The sequence below is a fragment of the Anolis carolinensis genome, unplaced genomic scaffold, assembly GCF_035594765.1.
Source record: "Anolis carolinensis isolate JA03-04 unplaced genomic scaffold, rAnoCar3.1.pri scaffold_7, whole genome shotgun sequence".
NCBI lineage: Eukaryota > Metazoa > Chordata > Lepidosauria > Squamata > Dactyloidae > Anolis > Anolis carolinensis.
The window spans coordinates 36084998-36107285 of NW_026943818.1; the positions used below are offsets into that span (position 1 = coordinate 36084998).

Here is a 22288-nt window from a genome sequence, read left to right on the forward strand (position 1 = left end):
CCAACCCTATTCTATCTAGGAAGGCACCATCTAAGCCCTCCTGATAGATGGCCATCCAACCTCATAGACATTAGAAGGTTCATGGAGACATAGGTCTATAGAATCATGGAATCCTAGAGTTGGAGGAGACCCCAAGGTCTAACCCATCCGTATTGTATCTAGGAAGACACCATCTAAGCCCGCCTGATAGATGGCCATCCAACCTCATAGACATTAGAAGGTTCATGGAGAAATAGGACTATACAATCATGGAATCCTAACATTGGAGGAGATCCCAAGGTCTAACTCATCCCTATTGTATCTAGGAAGACACCATCTAAGCCCTACTGATAGATGGCCATCCAGCCTCATAGATGTTAGCAGGTTCATGGAGAAATAGGTCTATAGAATCATGGAATCCTAGAGTTGGAAGAGACCCCAAGGTCCATCTAGCCCAGCTCTATTCTATCTAGGAAGACACCATTTAAGCCCTCCTGACAGATGGCCGTCTCACTTATCCAACACTCGCTTATCCAACGTTCTGGATTATCCAACGCATTTTTGTAGTCAATGTTTTCAATATATCGTGATATTTTGGTGCTAAATCCGTAAATACAGTAATTACTACATAGCATTACTGCGTATTGAACTACTTTTTCTGTCAAATTTGTTGTTAAACATGATGTTTTGGTGCTTAATTTGTAAAATCATAACCTAATTTGATGTTTAATAGGCTTAATCACTCCTTATTATCCAACATATTTGCTTATCCAACGTTCTGCCGTTTATGTTGGATAAGCGAGACTCTACTGTATGTGATTTATTGTAAGCCGCCCTGAGTCCCCTGTTGAGTGAGAAGGGCGGGATATAAATTTTGTAATAAAATAAATAAATAATAAATTCAGGAAGGGCAATGGGATTGACAGATGTAGGCCCGGACTGTGGCACAGGCGGGAGAGCAAGCCAGCTGCAATTCACTGCAATGAATCACTCTGACCAGGAGGTCATGAGTTCGAGCCCCGCTCGGAGCCTATGTTTGTTTGTCTTTGTTCTATGTTAAAAGGCATTGAATGTTTGCCTATATGTGTAATGTGATCCGCCATGAGTCCCCTTTGGGGTGAGAAGGGCGGAATATAAATGCTGTAAATAAATAAATAAATAAATAAATAAATGTGGGCGGAGCCAAAGTGACAGTTACAGCTTGGAGCCAAAGGGGCAGTTGGAGAGTATCACACTGCCAGGTTGCAATCCCATATCTGGGATGGGATGCATTTCAGAGTAGACACATCTTCTCAAGGAAGACACCATTTAAGCCCTCCCAGCAGATGGCCTGCCAATCTCAAAGACATTAGCAGGTTCATGGAGAAATAGGGCAATAGGATCGTGTTTTGGGGTCTTGGAAAGAATAATAATAAACACTAGGTATGTCCAAAAAATCGTTTTGAATCTTATATCGGATTTATATCGGATTGTTCTCGCTTTTTGAGACGCATTCCGAGACGTTGTCTCACAGCGCGACCGGCAATGTAATTTGAACCATCGTTGGCCCATTCTCTAATTGTCTCTTAATGTTTCGTTAATTTTTTTTCATATTATTAAAAAACTAGCTGTGCCCGGCCACGCGTTGCTGTGGCAAAGTGGTGGTGGTAGTGGTTAAAAATTGTTGTGTAATTTTTATTTGACGTTATTTGCATTTTTTTATTAATTGTATTGTAAGTTATATTTTTATTTATTATATTTTATTATTTTCTTGTATTATTTTTAGTTATTTTCTGTTATCATAGTATTTTATTGTATTAATTTTTTAGTGTTTATTATTATTATTTTTTGGGTTGCTAGGAGACCAAGTTGGAGGAGCTTAGCCTTCTAACTGGCAGCAATTGGATAAAAGCAATTATTCCTCTCTCTCTAATTAGGACTTTATTTTTCTTTTCTTTTTGTTGTGTCAACCTAGAGGCGTGGATGATGGGTTGTGTTGTCAAATTTCGAGGTTGGGCGGCCTGTAGTTTTGTTGTTTTGTGGGTTGCCGTGATGCCATCACTCTTTTATATATATAGAAATATCTAGCTTTCAATTTCGTTAAGAATAGTTCTTGCTGGATCATAGCATACCTTTGCAGAATCATTAAGAAGGCTTGTGGGATCACATAGCCAGAAACACCATTGATTTCCAGAGTTCTTGCTTACAAATATAGCAAAGGAATTTATAGTTTTCAAAGTATCTTTGCACTCCTTGCCAGGGCATTGCTTGGCGTGGTCACTGGTCCAGTGTACTATAAAAAGTTATGAAAATTCGCCAAAAATCATAGGAGACAGGAAACGTTCTGCCATTTGTTGAGCTAAGAGTGTTGAATGTGTTCTCCCACTGTACCAAATTTGATGAGGAGAGCTCAAGAAATGAGGGCGGGAGAGCCCTGTAATCGCCTATTTTTGGCGATTGCCATTTTAGAAACATTTAGAATCATTACAAATTTTCGGAAATATCCGAAATTTTTGGGTGAAAAATTTGGAAATACTTTCTATATCGAAGCGCCAGCGCCCCCTACTTTAGAAACGAGAATTGAAACTTTTTTTCATCGATTGGACATGCCTAATAAACACAGTGGCCTTGTGCTGCACTGCTTCCCAGCACTGAGAAAGAAAAGTGTCCGCTTTCCCGAAAAACAATTAATCAGGGCCCTCGGCCCTATTGAACAGTATTAAAAATTAACGCCCGCATCTGCTAGGTGTGTACGTAGTTGGCAAATGTCAAGAGGCTCGAAACTGGGTGCTGGGAACTTTTAGTTATCCTTCCCAAAGGGCATGCTGATGTGTTGTTCTAATATGATGGAAAGTAATGGTTGGGAACGTAAGGGGAGGAAAGGGTATTTGCATGTTAAACAGCATCAAATATTCATCTCGCCTCGCAGAGTTGTTAGCTCCGGAAACCCATCTTGTGTCGTCTTAGATTCAGAATGGGAACGTTTATTTGCAAGCATTTGGAAGAGACCGCATCGGCCATCCAGTCCAACCCCCCAAATGCACAATCAAAGCATTCCCGACAGATGGCCATCCAACCTCCAAGGAAGATGCCACTATGGGCTGACACTAATGTTAATATTGTGCTATGCTAATAATCTATATAAATAAAAGGGTAAAGTTGTTTGCGCCGTGACTATAACAACACAACTAAACGCCCCAGAAATACGAAACTTGGCAACACAATGCAAAAGCCTTGCCTCACGGTTCTTACAACACAACCACACCACAAAAACACAATCCGGAGCCACAAAACCGAAAAAAACGGCAAAGATGCACAACAATGCAACTACATGACCCAAACACACGAAACTTGGCAACACGACCCAAAATCCTTGCCCCTAGGTGCCGACAACAAAAAGAAAAGAAAAATAAATTCCTAATTAGAAGAAAAGGAATAATTGTTTTTATCCAATTGCTGCCAGTTAGAAACACCAGGAGAGAATATATTTCAAACATGACCAGGCAGACCACAGAACTCAGAGCAACCCAATACAAAGACAAACAAAAATAATAAAATAAATACAAAAAAAAACGTAAAAAATAAAATACAATAATACAATGTAAAAAACATAAATAAAAATAATATAATCAAATAATAAAATATAATACAAACAAATAATAATAAAACAATAAAAAATAAAATACATACAAATAATACAATAAAAATAATAAAAAAAACTAAAAATAATTAAAAACTCTAAAAAATTAATACAATAAAATACTATAATAACACAAAATAACTAAAAATAATAAAAGAAAATAATAAAATATAATAAATAAAAAGATAAGTTACAATAAAATAAATTTAAAATACAAATAACATCAAATAAAAATTCCACAACAATTTTTAACCAATACCATCACCACTTTGCCACAGCAACGCGTGGCCGGGCACAGCTAGTCTATATATATAAAAGAATGATGGAATCATGGCAGCGGACAAAACAACAAAACTAAACACCCCACAACCTCAAAAATTGACAGCACAACCCCTCATCCATGCCTCTGGGTTGATACAACAAAAAGAAAAGAAAAATAAAGTCCTAATTAGAGGGAGAGGAATAATTGTTTTTATCCAATTGCTGCCATTTAGAAGGCTAAGCTCCGCCCACTTGGTCTCCTAGCAACCCACTCAGCTCAGGGGACAGTAATAATAATAATAATAAAACTTTATTTATATACCGCCCTATCTCCCGGATGGGACTCAGGGCGGTTTACAGTCATAAGAGCAACACAAACATTACATAACAACATAATACACATTATTAAACAAAGTAAAATAATACAATTATAACAATAAATCACACTTACATGACCAGATCAAGGGGACAGGAACCATAAACCCAATATATTAAACGTATCATTTTAGGCTAGGGAAATCTTATGCAATATATTCAGGCTCAGAAATCAGCGGTAGTCCAATATAATTACTCTGGCAGAGTTAGGCCTCACTTAGGCCTCTTCCACACTGCCTATAAAATACAGATTATCGGATTTGAACTGGATTATATGGCAGTGCAGACTCAAGGCCCTTCCACACAGCTATATAACCCATTTATAATCTTATATGATCTGTTTTGAACTGCATTATCTTGACTCCACACTGCCATATAATCCACTTCAGTGTGCATCTTATACAGCTGTGTAGAAGGGGCCTCATATAATCCAGTTCTAAACAGATAATATAAGATTATAAATATACAGTAGAGTCTCATTTATCCAACATAAACAGGCAGGCACCTTTACCCTTTACCTTAACTACTACCAATTCCTTAATACTTTATTTCCCATACCACCATACTTCGCCACAGCAACGCGTGGCCGGGCACAGCTAGTATGACCAGCTGTGCCTGGCCACACGTTGCTGTAGCACAATCAATTGACCACCTTGATTAGCATGTAATGGGCTTGTAGCCTAAAAGTCTAGCTGATTCCTACCTGGGGATTCTTTTGTTGGGAGGTGTTAGCTGGGCTGATTGTTTCCCCTTTTTTCAGAGTGTTGTTCTTTATTTACTGTTCTTTATTTATTGACACAAAGACATAGTATGACACAGCAAACGAGATCCATATGCTGGATTTCGTATCACAAAATCACAAGTCGAACATTTCCCAAGTGTTTTGGACTATGTGATTTATTACTGTTGTTGTTGTTGTTGTTGTTGCTGTGGCGAAATATAGTGGTATGGAAAATAAAGTATTGAGGAATTGGTGGTAGTTAAGGTAAAGGATAAAGGTGTGGAGTCCAGATAATCCAGTTAAAGCAGATAATATAAGATTATATGGGTTATATAGCTGTGTGGAAGGGCCTTGAGTCTACACTGCCATCTAATCCAGTTAAAATCTGATAATCTGTATTTTATAGGCAGTGTGGAAGAGGCCTAAGTGAGGCCTAACTCTGCCTGTCCCCTGGGTGAGTGGGTTGCTAGGAGACCAAGTGTGCAGAGCTTAGCCTTCTAACGGGCAGCAATTGGATAAAAACAATTATTCCTCTATCTAATTTGGAATTTATTTTTCTTTTCTTTTTGTTGTATAAACCTAGAGGCATGGATGACGGGTTGTGTTGTCAATTTTCGAGGTTGTGGGGTGTTTAGTTTTGTTGTTTTGGCGGTCGCCAGGATTCCATCACTCTTTTATATATATAGATTGTGCTATGATAATAATAGAATATATTGTATATACATATAATATTGATAATATGTAGTACAATAGACTAATAATACAATATAATAATAAATATTAAATGTAATATTACTAATAATACAGTATGGTGGTATAGTACAATATAGTAATATATAATGTTAATATTGTGCTATGGTGATAATATAACATATTGTATGTACATATACATTGTAAACCCTCCTGAGTCCCCTTCAGGGTGAGAGAGAGCGGAGTATAAAGTAAATAAATAAACAAACTATAGTCCATCCCCATCTGGATGGTTTCTGGGACTTGCAGACCCCAAAGCTTAGCAATAGGGTTATCCTAAGATGAAAGGATGCTGCGAAAAGTATCCCTGTAGGGCAGAAGAATGTTGGACTAGATGACCTTTAGCGGCCCCGTCCCATTCCATCACTGGAAGCTCTTTTTCGCACATTGGAGTGTTTCTCGGCGCTGGGCTGGCTCTTGCCTCGAATGGCAGCTCTGCAAATGGCCCTTGGCCGGCGCGCACATTTTATAGTTTTGTTTATTGTCATCGCGCCGGACATCTGGGCTTTAATCTTCCCATCCGAACAAAGCGGAGAAAGGGCAGGGGACAGGGAAAAGCCATCACGGATGAACAAGCAAGCCAGATGGAGAGCGAGGAAAGGAGGAGCGAAGGATGGGCAGGGAAGGAAAGAGAAGGCCATTGCGTCTCATGGTGGTCCTCAAGGGGACACCATTTGATCCCTCCTGACAGATGGCCATCTAACCACTGCTTCAAAACCTCCAGAAGTGGAGGAGACTTCCACTGGCAAAGAGTCAAAAACTCTTAATGTTTAATGTTCTTCCTCACTTTCCTTCCTTTCCTCCCATCCTTTTTTCCCTTCCTTCTTTCTCTCTTTCCTACCTTCGCTTTTCTTTCCTTCTTCTCCTTCTTCTCCGAACTCTCCTTCCCTCCTTCCTTCCCTCCTTCCTTCCTTCCTTCCTTCCTTCCCATCCTTTTATCTCTTCCTCTTCCTCTCCCTGCCCTCCTTTGGTTCCTTCCTTCCTTTCCTTCTTCTCCTTCCTTTCCCACTATCCATCTCCCTTCCTTCCTTCCTTCCTTCCTTCCTTCTTTCCTTCCTTCCTTCCTTCCTTCTTTCCTTCCTTCCTTCCTTCCTTCCTTCCTTCCTTCCTTCCTTCCTTCCTTCCTTCCTTCCTTCCTTCCTTCCTTCCTTCCTTCCCATCCTTTCATCTCTTCCTCTTCCTCTCCCTGCCCTCCTTTTGTTCCTTCATTCCTTTCTTCTCCTTCTTTTCCCACTATCCCTTCCTTCCTTTCTTCTCCTTCTTTTCCCACTATCCCTTCCTTCCTTCCTTCCTTCCTTCCTTCCTTCCTTCCTTCCTTCCTTCCTTCCTTCCTTCCTTCCTTCCTTCCTTCCTTCCCATCCTTTTACAGTATCTCTTCCTCTTCCTCTCCTTCCCCTCCTTTTGTTCCTTCCTTCCTTTCCTTCTTCTCCTTCCTTTCCCACTATCCATCCTTCCTTCCTTCCTTCCTTCCTTCCTTCCTTCCTTCCTTCCTTCCTTCCTTTCTTCCTTTCTTCCTTTCCTTCTTCTCCTTCCTTTCCCACTATCCATCCTTCCTTCCTTCCTTCCTTCCTTCCTTCCTTCCTTCCTTCCTTCCTTCCTTCCTTCCTTCCTTCCTTCCTTCCTTCCCATCCTTTTATCTCTTCCTCTTCCTCTCCCTCCCTTCCTTTTGTTCCTTCTTTCCTTTCCTTTTTCTCCTTCCTTTCCCACTATCCATCCATCCATCCTTCTCCATCCTTCCTTCCTTTCCTTCTTTTCCTTCCTTTCCCACTATCCATCCATCTTTTCTTCTTTCCTTCCTTTCCTTCTTCTCCTTCCTTTCCCACTATCCTTCCTTCCTTCTCTCCTTCCTTCCTTCCTTCCTTCCTTCCTTCCTTCCTTCCTTCCTTCCTTCCTTCCCATCCTTTTATCTTTTCCTCTCCCTCCCTCCTTTTGTTCCTTCCTTCCTTACCTTCTTCTTCTTCCTTTCCCACTATCCATCCTTCCATCCTTCCTTCCATCCTTCCTTCCTTCCTTCCTTCCTTCCTTCCTTCCTTCCTTCCTTCCTTCCTTCCTTCCTTTCTTCCTTTCCTTCTTCTCCTTCCTTTCCCACTATCCTTCCTTCCTTCCTTCCTTCCTTCCTTCCTTCCTTCCTTCCTTCCTTCCTTCCTTTCTTCCTTTCCTTCTTCTCCTTCCTTTCCCACTATCCTTCCTTCCTTCCTTCCTTCCTTCCTTCCTTCCTTCCTTCCTTCCTTCCTTCCTTCCTTCCTTCCTTCCCATCCTTTTATCTCTTCCTCTTCCTCTCCCTTCCTTCCTTTTGTTCCTTCTTTCCTTTCCTTTTTCTCCTTCCTTTCCCACTATCCATCCATCCTTCCTTCTCTCCTTCCTTCCTTCCTTTCCTTCTTTTCCTTCCTTTCCCACTATCCATCCATCTTTCCTTCCTTCCTTCCTTCGTTCCTTCGTTCCTTCCTTCCTTCCTTCCTTTCCTTCTTCTCCTTCCTTTCCCACTATCCTTCCTTCCTTCCTTCTCTCCTTCCTTCCTTCCTTCCTTCCTTCCTTCCTTCCTTCCTTCCTTCCCATCCTTATATCTTTTCCTCTCCCTCCCCTCCTTTTGTTCCTTCCTTCCTTTCCTTCTTCTCCTTCCTTTTCCACTATCCATACATCCATCCTTCCTTCTCTCCTTCCTTCGTTCCTTCCTTTCCTTCTTCTCCTTCCTTTCCCACTATCCATCCTTCCTTCCTTCCTTCCTTCCTTCCTTCCTTCCTTCCTTCCTTCCTTCCTTCCTTCCTTCCTTCCTTCCTTCCTTCCTTCCCATCCTTTTACAGTATCTCTTCCTCTTCCTCTCCTTCCCCTCCTTTTGTTCCTTCCTTCCTTTCCTTCTTCTCCTTCCTTTCCCACTATCCATCCTTCCTTCCTTCCTTCCTTCCTTCCTTCCTTCCTTCCTTCCTTCCTTTCTTCCTTTCTTCCTTTCTTCCTTTCCTTCTTCTCCTTCCTTTCCCACTATCCTTCCTTCCTTCCTTCCTTCCTTCCTTCCTTCCCATCCTTTTATCTCTTCCTCTTCCTCTCCCTCCCTTCCTTTTGTTCCTTCTTTCCTTTCCTTTTTCTCCTTCCTTTCCCACTATCCATCCATCCATCCTTCTCCTTCCTTCCTTCCTTTCCTTCTTTTCCTTCCTTTCCCACTATCCATCCATCTTTTCTTCCTTCCTTCCTTTCCTTCTTCTCCTTCCTTTCCCACTATCCTTCCTTCCTTCTCTCCTTCCTTCCTTCCTTCCTTCCTTCCTTCCTTCCTTCCTTCCTTCCTTCCTTCCTTCCTTCCTTCCTTCCCATCCTTTTATCTTTTCCTCTCCCTCCCTCCTTTTGTTCCTTCCTTCCTTACCTTCTTCTTCTTCCTTTCCCACTATCCATCCTTCCATCCTTCCTTCCATCCTTCCTTCCTTCCTTCCTTCCTTCCTTCCTTCCTTCCTTCCTTCCTTTCTTCCTTTCCTTCTTCTCCTTCCTTTCCCACTATCCTTCCTTCCTTCCTTCCTTCCTTCCTTCCTTCCTTCCTTCCTTCCTTCCTTCCTTCCTTCCTTCCTTCCTTCCTTCCTTCCTTCCCATCCTTTTATCTCTTCCTCTTCCTCTCCCTTCCTTCCTTTTGTTCCTTCTTTCCTTTCCTTTTTCTCCTTCCTTTCCCACTATCCATCCATCCTTCCTTCTCTCCTTCCTTCCTTCCTTTCCTTCTTTTCCTTCCTTTCCCACTATCCATCCATCTTTCCTTCCTTCGTTCCTTCCTTCCTTCCTTTCCTTCTTCTCCTTCCTTTCCCACTATCCTTCCTTCCTTCCTTCTCTCCTTCCTTCCTTCCTTCCTTCCCATCCTTTTATCTTTTCCTCTCCCTCCCCTCCTTTTGTTCCTTCCTTCCTTTCCTTCTTCTCCTTCCTTTTCCACTATCCATACATCCATCCTTCCTTCTCTCCTTCCTTCGTTCCTTCCTTTCCTTCTTCTCCTTCCTTTCCCACTATCCATCCTTCCTTCCTTCCTTCCTTCCTTCCTTCCTTCCTTCCTTCCTTCTCTCCTTCCTTCCTTCCTTCCTTCCCATCCTTTTATCTTTTCCTCTCCCTCCCCTCCTTTTGTTCCTTCCTTCCTTTCCTTCTTCTCCTTCCTTTTCCACTATCCATACATCCATCCTTCCTTCTCTCCTTCCTTCGTTCCTTCCTTTCCTTCTTCTCCTTCCTTTCCCACTATCCATCCATCCTTCCTTCCTTCCTTCCTTCCTTCCTTCCTTCCTTCCTTCCTTCCTTCCTTCCTTCCTTCCTTCCTTCCTTCCTTCCCATCCTTTTATCTATTCCTCTTCCTCTCCCTCCCCTCCTTTTGTTCCTTCCTTCCCTTCTTCTCTTTCCTTTCCCACTATCCATCCATCCATCCTTCCTTCCTTCTCTCCTTCCTTCCTTCCCTCTTTCCATCCTCCTGAAATAGAGCAATTTAAAGCATCCACAGATGTGAGATCCGGGCCGCGGGATAGTGAGATCCGGGCTGTGGATGGCCACGGATACTGAGATCCGGGCTGTGGATAGTGAGATCCGGGCCCCGGATAGTGAGATCGGGGCCGGGGATAGTGAGATCCAGGCCACGGATACTGAGATCCGGGCCACGGATAGTGAGATCCGGGCCACGGATAGTGAGATCCAGGCTGCGGATAGTGAGATCGGGGCCGCGGATAGTGAGATCCAGGCCACGGATAGTGAGACCCAGGCCACGGATAGTGAGATCCAGGCCGGGGATAGTGAGATCCGGGCTGTGGATGGCCACGGATACTGAGATCCGGGCTGTGGATAGTGAGATCCGGGCCCCGGATAGTGAGATCGGGGCCGGGGATAGTGAGATCCCGGCCACGGATACTGAGATCCGGGCCACGGATAGTGAGATCCGGGCCACGGATAGTGAGATCCAGGCTGTGGATAGTGAGATCGGGGCCGCGGAGAGTGAGATCCAGGCCACGGATAGTGAGACCCAGGCCACGGATAGTGAGATCCAGGCCACGGATAGTGAGATCCAGGCCGCGGATAGTGAGATCCAGGCCGCGGATAGTGAGATCCAGGCCACGGATAGTGAGATCCAGGCCACGGATAGTGAGATCCAGGCCACGGATAGTGAGATCCGGGCCGCGGATAGTGAGTCCGGGCCGCGGATAGTGAGATCCAGGCCACGGATAGTGAGATCCAGGCCACGGATAGTGAGATCGGGGCCGGGGATAGTGAGATCCAGGCCACGGATACTGAGATCCGGGCCCCAGATAGTGAGATTGGGGCCGGGGATAGTGAGATCCAGGCCACGGATACTGAGATCCGGGCCACGGATAGTGAGATCCGGGCCACGGATAGTGAGATCCAGGCTGCGGATAGTGAGATCGGGGCCGCGGATAGTGAGATCCAGGCCACGGATAGTGAGATCCAGGCCACGGATAGTGAGATCCAGGCCACGGATAGTGAGATCCAGGCTGCGGATAGTGAGATCCAGGCCACGGATACTGAGATCCGGGCCCCGGATAGTGAGATCGGGGCCGGGGATATTGAGATCCAGGCCACGGATACTGAGATCCGGGCCACGGATAGTGAGATAAGGGCCACAGATAGTGAGACCCAGGCCATGGATACTGAGATCCAGGCCACGGATACTGAGATCCGGGCCCCGGATAGTGAGATAAGGGCCACGGATAGTGAGACCCAGGCCACGGATAGTGAGATCCAGGCCACGGATACTGAGATCCGGGCCCCGGATAGTGAGATCCAGGCCACGGATAGTGAGATCCAGGCCGCGGATAGTGAGATCCAGGCCACGGATAGTGAGATCCAGGCCACGGATAGTGAGATCCAGGCCACGGATAGTGAGATCCAGGCCACGGATAGTGAGATCCGGGCCGCGGATAGTGAGTCCGGGCCGCGGATAGTGAGATCCATGCCACGGATAGTGAGATCCAGGCCACGGATAGTGAGATCGGGGCCGGGGATAGTGAGATCCAGGCCACGGATAGTGAGATCCGGGCCGCGGATAGTGAGTCCGGGCCGCGGATAGTGAGATCCAGGCCACGGATAGTGAGATCCAGGCCACGGATAGTGAGATCGGGGCCGGGGATAGTGAGATCCAGGCCACGGATACTGAGATCCGGGCCCCAGATAGTGAGATTGGGGCCGGGGATAGTGAGATCCAGGCCACGGATACTGAGATCCGGGCCACGGATAGTGAGATCCGGGCCACGGATAGTGAGATCCAGGCTGCGGATAGTGAGATCCAGGCCACGGATAGTGAGATCGGGGCCGGGGATAGTGAGATCCAGGCCACGGATACTGAGATCCGGGCCCCGGATAGTGAGATCGGGGCCGGGGATACTGAGATCCAGGCCACGGATACTGAGATCCGGGCCCCGGATAGTGAGATAAGGGCCACGGATAGTGAGACCCAGGCCACGGATAGTGAGATCCAGGCCACGGATACTGAGATCCGGGCCCCGGATAGTGAGATCGGGGCCGTGGATAGTGAGATAAGGGCCACGGATAGTGAGACCCAGGCCACGGATACTGAGATCCAGGCCATGGATACTGAGATCCGGGCCCCGGATAGTGAGATAAGGGCCACGGATAGTGAGACCCAGGCCACGGATAGTGAGATCCAGGCCACGGATACTGAGATCCGGGCCCCGGATAGTGAGATCGGGGCCGTGGATAGTGAGATAAGGGCCACGGATAGTGAGACCCAGGCCACGGATAGTGAGATCCAGGCCACGGATACTGAGATCCGGGCCACGGATAGTGAGATAAGGGCCACGGATAGTGAGACCCAGGCCACGGATAGTGAGATCCAGGCCACGGATACTGAGATCCAGGCCCCGGATAGTGAGATCGGGGCCGGGGATAGTGAGATAAGGGCCACGGATAGTGAGACCCAGGCCACGGATAGTGAGATCCATGCCACGGATAGTGAGATCCAGGCTGCGGATAATGAGATTCGGCCCATGGATAGTAAGATCCGGGTCACAGATAGTAAGATACGGGCTGTGGGATAGTGAGATACGGGCTGTGAATAGTGAGATCCGGGCCGCGGATAGCAAAACCTGAAGCGTGGATACCGAGTCCCATTAAGAGGATACCAATACCGGCTGCAGTCCACCTGGATCCGTACGCCTGGTGAGAGGAAGAAGCTAGTCCAGTGTTCAGTCCAATCCTTTGAAATCCAACCCTGCATGATGGGAACTGTAGTATCTTCACGCACTTCCTGAGACCACTGCAGCCTCCACCAATGTCTGATCAAGACCAAACTTGACACATACAGTTCCCATGACCTACTATACATCCTGGCGCTGTTTGGAGTGGGATGGACCATGGATGATGGGACTTGCATTGGGAGTTGTAGTTCACCTGCACCCACTGAACCCAGCTGACATTGGATCTACACTACATTTGGAACACAGGGAAACAATGCCTTTCTCAAATGACCCGGGCACCGCCGGGTCCCCAAGCTAGTGTATTATATGTGCATTGCAATCCGCCCTGAGTCCACTTCGGAGTGAGAAAGAAGGGCGGAATATAAATACTGTAAATAAACACATAAATAGATGGATAGGCCAGTTCTGATTCCGAGGTCCAAGAGATGGATTCCTCCCCGCTCCGTCCTTATCAAGCTGCCTCTCGAACGGGAAATCGAGATAATAGGCTCAGGGTTCTTTATTTATTTTCATTATCTGCTCAGCCTCCGAACGACAACGTCCTCCTTATCGGGCGGAGGAGGTGAATAGCCCCGTCTTTAATAGCAAAGAGGCTCCAGCCCACTGGGTCATTATCTGCCATCAGATTAGGAGGGAAAGGAGAAGGGAGCGGAAAGATGAAAAGAGAGGTAAGGAAAGAAAGAAAGAGAGGAACATTAAGGCCACAAAGGAAGCCGAGCATCTTCTATGAAGAGCTCAAAGTGACAGAAGCCAATTTGACGCTGTGGGTTTTAGTCCGAACTATGACAGAGTAAACTAAACTAAAGAGTTGTCGTTGCACAACAGAGCCTTCTCTCTGCTAACACTGTAACCAAGACTCTGCAGGTTTTCGGGGATCATAACTAACTGCTTGCCTTTGAGACAGTCCGTCCCATTGTGTAGTTGGAGGAGAAGACCGTGAAAGGAGGAATTCACATGCCTACCTAACAGGGTCTTAGAGTCCTGAGCATGTTCAGACTCAGGACTCCATTTTGTATTCAGTTGGCTTTACACCTCAGTGGAGGTGGATGCTTACTTACTGTATATACTCGAGTATAAGCCTAGTATTTCAGCCCTTTTTTAAGACTGAAAAAGCCCCCCTCGGCTCATACTTGGGTGAGGGTCTTGGTTGGCTTATATTTGGGTCAGCTTATACTCGAGAATATATGGTACATTTATTATTTTTCTCTATTATTATTGGTATTATTACATTTATTATTTTTCTCTATTATTGTTGCTACTACAGTAGAGTCTCACTTATCCAAGCTAAACGGGCCAGCAGAAGCTTGGATAAGCGAATATCTTGGATAATAAGGAGGGATTAAGGAAAAGCCTATTAAACATCAAATTAGGTTATGGTTTTACAAATTAAGCACCAAAACATCATGTTATACAACAAATTTGACAGAAAAAGTAGTTCAATACGCAGTAATGTTATGTTGTAATTACTGTATTTACGAATTTAGCACCAAAATATCATGATGTATTGAAAACATTGACTACAAAAATGTGTTGGATAATCCAGAACGTTGGATAAGCGAGTGTTGGATAAGTGAGACTCTACCGTAATAATAGAGTGAAATAATAAATGTAATAATAAATAGAGTAAAATAATAAATGTATTAATACAGTAGAGTCTCACTTATCCAACACTCGCTTATCCAACTTTCTGGATTATCCAAACCATTTTTGTAGTCAATGTTTTCAATACATCGTGATATTTTGGTGCTAAATTTGTAAATACATTAATTACAACATAACATTACTGCGTATTGAACTACTTTTTCTGTCAAATTTGTTGTATAACATGATGTTTTGGTTCTTAATTTGTAAAATCATAACCTAATTTGACATTTAATAGACTTTTCCTTAATCCCTCCTTATTATCCAATGTATTTGCTTATCCAACGTTCTGTCGGCCCATTTATGTTGGATAAGCGAGACTCTACTGTAATAATAAAAATAGAGTAAAATAAATGTAAAAGTAACAACAATAATAGAGTAAAATGACAAATGCAATAATATATTATTTTTCTCTATTATTATTGGTATTGTTACATTTATTATTTTACTCTATTAATTATTATTATTGCATTTATTATTTTACTCTTTTATTGTTGTTACTTTTACATTTATTTTACTCTATTTTTATTTAATATTAAATATTTATTTATATAGAGTAAAATAATAAATGTAACAATACCAATAATAATAGAGAAAAATAATAAATATACCATATATACCTGAGTATAAGCCGACCTGAATATAAGCCCACCAGGACCCTCACCCGAGTATAAGACGAGATATTTTTTTAGTCCTAAAAAAGGGCTGAAAAACTAGGCTTATATTTGAGTATATACAGTAACTGCTTGCCTTTGAAACAGTCCATCCCATTGTGCAGTTGGAGGTCCTAGAGTTCTGAGCATGTTCAGACTCAGGACTCCGTTTTGTATTCAGTCTGCTTTACACTTCAGTGGAGGTGGATGCTTATTTATATCAGACCTCAGTGGAGGTAGATACATGTTGCTGTTTTGACTTCAGTAGAGAATGCTTACTATGAGCAGTATATAAATAAAGTTTTGTTGTTTTGTCCGTATTCTCGTTTTGTTTTGTGTTTTTGTTTGTCCGTATTCTCGAATCGTTTGGCGCCAAACTGCATTAATTCCACAGTGTAGACGCACCCGTTGAGACACATCGACTCATTTGTAATATTTATTTAGAATCATTTCGGTCTTGTGATTGAATTTTTTTTCAACATGTCGATGATTAGACCTTATGGGAAGACATCTACGAAATAAATAACTAACAAATCGATACTGCTGTCCTATTCACCCGTTGTATCGGTCGCTGACAAATGGTCATCTCGCTTTTTGTCATTGATACAGGCTGACCACCGATCAACCGGCCAGACATGCTGATGGATGCTGCTGGTAAGAGGAACAAATAGATATATTTCCCATTATGATTTCAATGGATGCCCGTTATTCCCCATTACGGTCTAAATGGATGCTTACAGCTCTGTAATGGCTGCTGATAGAGATAGCAAAGTCTCGAAATGCTGAAAGATATTAACCCTTGGATGTTATGAGTTTGAGATGTCTGAGTTAAGTCGAACTTCTCCCTCACAGTCTCTTGCAATGTAATGAAGGTATGCTTCCGGTTATGGAATGGGGTGTCTGGAAGGGCCTTGAGTCTACACTGCTATATAATCCAGTTCAAATCAGATAATATTTTATAGGTAAAGTGGAAGAGGCCTAAGTGAACCCTGCCTGCCCCTGGGCGCCATTGTGGCTGAGGGGTTTGCTATGACATGAAGGGGATGGGATCTAAAGGGGGCGGGGCCTACCCTTCTGACTGGCAGCCGGGGGAGAACGGCTCTTCCTCGTCCTCTGTAATTTGGACTTTATTTTTCTAGGTTTTTTTAATTGAAAGACATAGATGGGATGACTATGTCTTTTGTGGCCAAATTTGGTGTGATTTGGTTCAGTGGTTTTGTTGTTTACTCCATGGGAAAAACACACATTACATTTTTCTATATATAGATTGTTGGATCGTATGTTGTGTTTTTATGTTTATTGCTTGTATTATTGTTAAATTGTATGGTTCTGTTTTTGTTATGTGGATTGTATTGAGTCCCGTGAGGAGAGAGGGCGGTATATAAATAAAGTATTATTATTATTATTATTATTATTGGGTTGTTGTGTGTTTTCCGGGCTGTCTGGCCATGTTCCAGGAGTATTCCCTCCTGACGTTTCGCCCACGTCTATGGCAGGCACCCTCAGAGGTTGTCGACACCAAAGCTTCCAGCAATTGAGAAGAAAACATTGAAGGGGCAACTAAGCTGCAGAATGAATGAAGTTAGATAACTCAATCAGAGTGGGTGCGACTATTATGCGAGGAAAAAAATATGCCTTCAATCAATTTGACGACTGTCATTGTTGTGGAAAACATTGAAGGGGTGACTATGCTGTAGAATGAATCCCAGTCTCTCTTGGAAGTTAGATAACTCAATCAGAGTGGGGGCGACTATTATGCAAGGAAAAAATGTGCCTTCAATCAATTTGACGACTGTCATTGTTGTGGAAAACATTGAAGGGGCGACTATGCTGTAGAATGAATCCCAGTCTCTCTTGGAAGTTAGATAACTCAATCAGAGTGGGGGCGACTATTATGCAAGGAAAAAAAATGTGCCTTCAATCAATTTGACGACTGTCATTGTTGTGGAAAACATTGAAGGGGCGACTATGCTGTAGAATGAATCCCAGTCTCTCTTGGAAGTTAGATAACTCAATCAGAGTGGGGGCGACTATTATGCAAGGAAAAAATATGCCTTCAATCAATTTGACGACTGTCATTGTTGTGGAAAACATTGAAGGGGCGACTATGCTGTAGAATGAATCCCAGTCTCTCTTGGAAGTTAGATAACTCAATCAGAGTGGGGGCGACTATTATGCAAGGAAAAAAAATGTGCCTTCAATCAATTTGACGACTGTCATTGTTGTGGAAAACATTGAAGGGGCGACTATGCTGTAGAATGAATCCCAGTCTCTCTTGGAAGTTAGATAACTCAATCAGAGTGGGGGCGACTATTATGCAAGGAAAAAATGTGCCTTCAATCAATTTGACGACTGTCATTGTTGTGGAAAACATTGAAGGGGCAACTATGCTGTAGAATGAATCCCAGTCTCTCTTGGAAGTTAGATAACTCAATCAGAGTGGGGGCGACTATTATGCAAGGAAAAAATGTGCCTTCAATCAATTTGACGACTGTCATTGTTGTGGAAAACATTGAAGGGGCAACTATGCTGTAGAATGAATCCCAGTCTCTCTTGGAAGTTAGATAACTCAATCAGAGTGGGTGTGACTATTATGCGAGGAAAAAAATATGCCTTCAATCAATTTGACGACCGTTCTATAGATCTTTCTTGTCCGTTCAGAAACGCCGGATCAAGATAATAATAATAATGATGATAATAATAATAACAATAATAATAATAACAATAATAATAATGTGTTGTCGAAGGCTTTCATAGCTGGAATCACAGGGTTGTTGTGTGTTTTCTGGGCTGTCTGGCCATGTTCCAGGAGTATTCTCTCCTGACGTTTCGTCCACATCTATGGCAGGCACCCTCAGAGGTGGTCGACACTAAAGCTTCCAGCAATTGAGAAGAAAGCATTGAAGGGGCAACTATGCTGTAGAATGAATTAAGTTAGATAACTCAATCAGAGTGGGTGCGACTATTATGCGAGGAAAAATATGCCTTCAATCAATTTGACGACTCTCGTTGTTGTGGAAAATATTGAAGGGGCAACTACGCTGTAGAATGAATCCCAGTCTGTCTTGGAAGTTAGATAACTCAATCAGAATGGGTGCGACTATTATGCGAGAAAAAAAAATGGATGACCGCCATTGTTGTGGACTCTATAGACCTTTCTTGTTCGTTCAGAAGTGTCGGATCCAGATAATGATGATGATGATGATGATGTGTTGTCGAAGGCTTTCATAGCCGGAATCACAGGGTTGCTGTATGTTTCCAGGCTGTCTGACCATGTTCCAGAAGCATTCTCTCCTGACGTTTCGCCCACATCTATGGCAGGCATCCTCAGAGGTTGTGAGGATCTCAATTGCATCTCTAGCTTTGATCTCATCGCTCTCTTAGTCGGAGACTATATTAGATGAAGAAATTGTGCATATCTCCTCCGATCAGCGAGTGACATTGTCTCGAACATGAGTTGCCAGTCCAAGGAGGCTCTTTTACATCGTAAAAGAAGAAGAAGGAAGAGGAAATCAATGGAGGCAAAGCTGCATTCTTGGCGATAAGGCGCCCACAGCCGAGTGTCCCCTCGGCAGCGCGTGTTGTGTCGAGATGTAATTGGGAGGCGAGAGGGAAACGTGTGTTTGCATAGCGTGGATAAGGAACGCCCGCGCCGAGAGAAAGGCTCGTTTCAACCCCGCAAATAAAGATTGCTGAAACCAAAGCCGAGGATTAATTACATCCTGTCGAGGGCTGGAAGGAGCCGGGTTTGGTTCCGCATTCACTTCTGAGACTCTTCAGAGCTTTTCTGCTCTGATAAAAAAATGTTGATGTGCTGTCCAAGGTTTCAGGGCCGGAATCGTTGGTGTGAATTTTCTGGACTGTCTGGCCGTGGTCCAGAAGCATTCTCTCCTGACGTTTCGCCCACATCTATGGCAGGCATCCTCAGAGGTTGCGAGGTATATGGAGAAACTAAGCAAGGAAGGTTTATATATCTGTGGGATATATAAGTCTTGTCTGTTGAAAAATTCCAGACATGAATCAATCAGGAGCAGCTAACGACTCTGAACAAAGGATTTTCCCAAGCTTGCAAGGCCATTTAATGCTAATCAAGATGATTAATTATTATCATTCAAACTGCCCTCCAACAGACAAGAGTTCTCCCCTCCCCCCAAAGCCAGGACCTTCCACAGATTCCTTGCATTTTTTTCCTTGCATAATAGTCGCACCCACTCTGATTGAGTTATCTAACTTCCAAGAGAGACTGGGATTCATTCTACAGCATAGTCACCCCTTCAATGTTTTCCACAACAATGACAATCGTCAAATTGATTGAAGGCATATTTTTTTCCTCGCATAATAGTCGCACCCACTCTGAATGAGTTATCTAACTTCCAAGAGAGACTGGGATTCATTCTACAGCATAGTTGTCCCTTCAGTTTTTTCCACAACAATGACAATGTGGGCGGAGCCAAAGTGACAGTTACAGCTTGGAGCCAAAGTGGCAGTTGGAGAGTATCTCACTGCCAGGTTACAATCCCATATCTGGGTCTAAGTCCCATTCATTTCAATGGGGTGCATTTCAGAGTAGACACATCTGTTCATTAACAGGCCAAGTTTCATCAAAAGGAACAAATCTGGTTAATTTCAGAAATATCAGAGAGAAAACTCGTGCAATCTCTCCCTTTTTCTCTTGCTCTCGGCATGACAAACTTTAATAAGAGTTTCAGTCCCAGAATTGTTGTGAACTTTGCTCACGGATTATGTGCCATTTGGATTGATATTTCTTCCAAAGTGCATTGGGATCCGAGAGTATCAACTTGTGCTTTATGTTTGGGGAAGGATAAAGAATAGACAGATTTCATATATATATATATGAGAAATTACTTCTTCATCATGGTTGCAATCAAGGCTGTATGTTGAGTGTTAGAGCAGGATTCCAAAAGTCCTGGGTTGTTGTTATTATTATTATATTATTATTAATAATAATAATAATAATAATAATAATAATAATAATAATAATAAAATGTTAATAATAATACCTGACCCATGCTGTATTGAATGCAGACGCCAAATGTCTAGTATTCAAATCCCTACTTGGCCTAAACATACCAATCAATTAATAATAATAATAATAATAATAATAATAATAATAATAATAATAATAAATACCAATAATAATATCTGACCCATGCTGTATTGAGTGCAGACGCCAAATGTCTAGGGTTCAAATCCCTACTTGGCCTAAACCTCCCAATCAATTAATAATAATAATAATAATAATAATAATATCTTGCCCATGCATTATTGAGTCTTAGAGTAAGACTCCAAAAATCCAGAGTTCGAATCCCCACTTGGATAGAACCTCCCATACAATTATATTATTATTATTATTATTATTATTATTATTATTATTATTATTATTATTAATGTCCTACTTTCCGTTTTGAAATTGGAAAAAATGCAAGAAACCTGGACAGGTGGCAATTAATACAAGTCATATCATTTATTTTGTCCTTTTTCAAACCCAGATGCTTTTGTTCGACGCTAATCTATATTGATATAGACTAACCTAGATTTTGAGGGTTGCTTTCAACTTTAGGATTATGTGACTCTATTGATAATAATGATAATGATAATGACTGGATGGCCTTTGGGTCTCTTCCAACTCTTGGATTCTGTGGTTCTATTGACAATAATAGTAATGATGATAACAAGCAGAAGCTGGATGGCCATCTTTTGGGTGGGTTTGGATGGTGTCTCCATGCCTGGCAGAAGGAGTTGGACTGGATGGACTTTGAGGTCTCTTCCAACTCTAGGATTCTATGAATCTCTTGATAATAATGATGATAATGGTAAGGACTGGATGGCCTTTGGGGTCTCTTCCAACTTTTGGATTCTATGGTTGTATTGACAATAATAATAGTTATGATAATGAGAACAAGCAGAAGCTGGATGGCCATCTGTCGGGAGTGTTTGGATGGTGTCTCCCTGCCTTCCAACTCTAGAATTCTATGAATCTCTTGATAATAATAATGATAATGATAATGGTAATGACTGGATGGCCTTGGGGTCTCTCCCAGCTCTAGGATTCTGTGGTTCCATTGACAATAACACAGCAACAACAAGCAGAGGAGTCTGGATGGCCATCTGTTGGGATGGCTTGGATGGTGTCTTCATGCCTGGCAAAGGGGGTTGGACTGGATGGCCTTTGGGGTCTCTTCCAACTCTAGGATTTTGTGGTTCTATTGATGATGATGGTGATGATGATGATGATAATCATCATCATCATCATCATAACAAGCCGAAGCTGGATGGCCATCTGTCGGGAGGGCTTGGATGGTGCCTGGCCAAGGAGGTTGGACTGGATGGCCTTTGGGGTTTCTTCCAACTCTAGGATTCTATGGTTCTATTGATGATAATGATAATGATAATGATAACAAACAAGGCTGGATGGCCATCTGTTTGGAGGGCTTGGATTGTGTCTCCATGTCTGGCAAAATGGGATTGGACTGGATGGCCTTTGGGGTCTCTTCCAACTCTAGGATTCTATGGTTCTATTGATGATGATGATGATGATGATGATGATGATGATGATCATCATCATCATCATCATCATCATCATCATCATCATCATCAAAAGCCGAGGCTGGATGGCCATCTGTTGGGAGGGTTTGGGTGGTGTCTCCATGCTTGGCAAAAGGGATTGGACTGGATGGCCTTTGGGTTCTCTTCCAACTCTAGGATTCTATGGTTCTATTGATGATGATGATGATGATGATGATGATGATGATGATGATAATCATCATCCAAGAAAGCCAAGGCTGGATGGTCATCTGTCGGGAGGGCTTGGGTGGTGTCATTAGTGCTGGTAGTCCATCCCGGACTTGCATGGAGTTCTCCGTGGTGCTGAATCTCACCCTCCGGAATAGGCTCAGCACCATGGAGAGCTCATTATCTCCAGGCTTTCAAATCCAGCATGGATTCAGAAGAAGCCGCCAGCTGCCTTGGGAGCCCCGATGGCACCGACCCTTAAAACATTGTGTTCCCAGTTTTGTTGTTGTTGCCGTTCGGCGACATCCACTTCCTGAGCGGCATCTGTTTTTGCTCGCCTCGCCTTTCTTCACTCTGCTCTCCT

General features: G+C 43.2%; 1 long non-coding RNA gene across 1 annotated transcript in view; it reads left to right on the top strand.

The window, feature by feature from the left end:
* The first annotated feature begins 15616 nt into the window (after positions 1-15616).
* Positions 15617-22288, top strand: part of LOC134293112 (uncharacterized) — a 214411-nt gene continuing 207739 nt past the window's right edge. The window contains exon 1 of the long non-coding RNA XR_010000148.1: positions 15617-15825. This is a non-coding gene — a long non-coding RNA (uncharacterized LOC134293112). The remainder of the gene's footprint in view (positions 15826-22288) is intronic.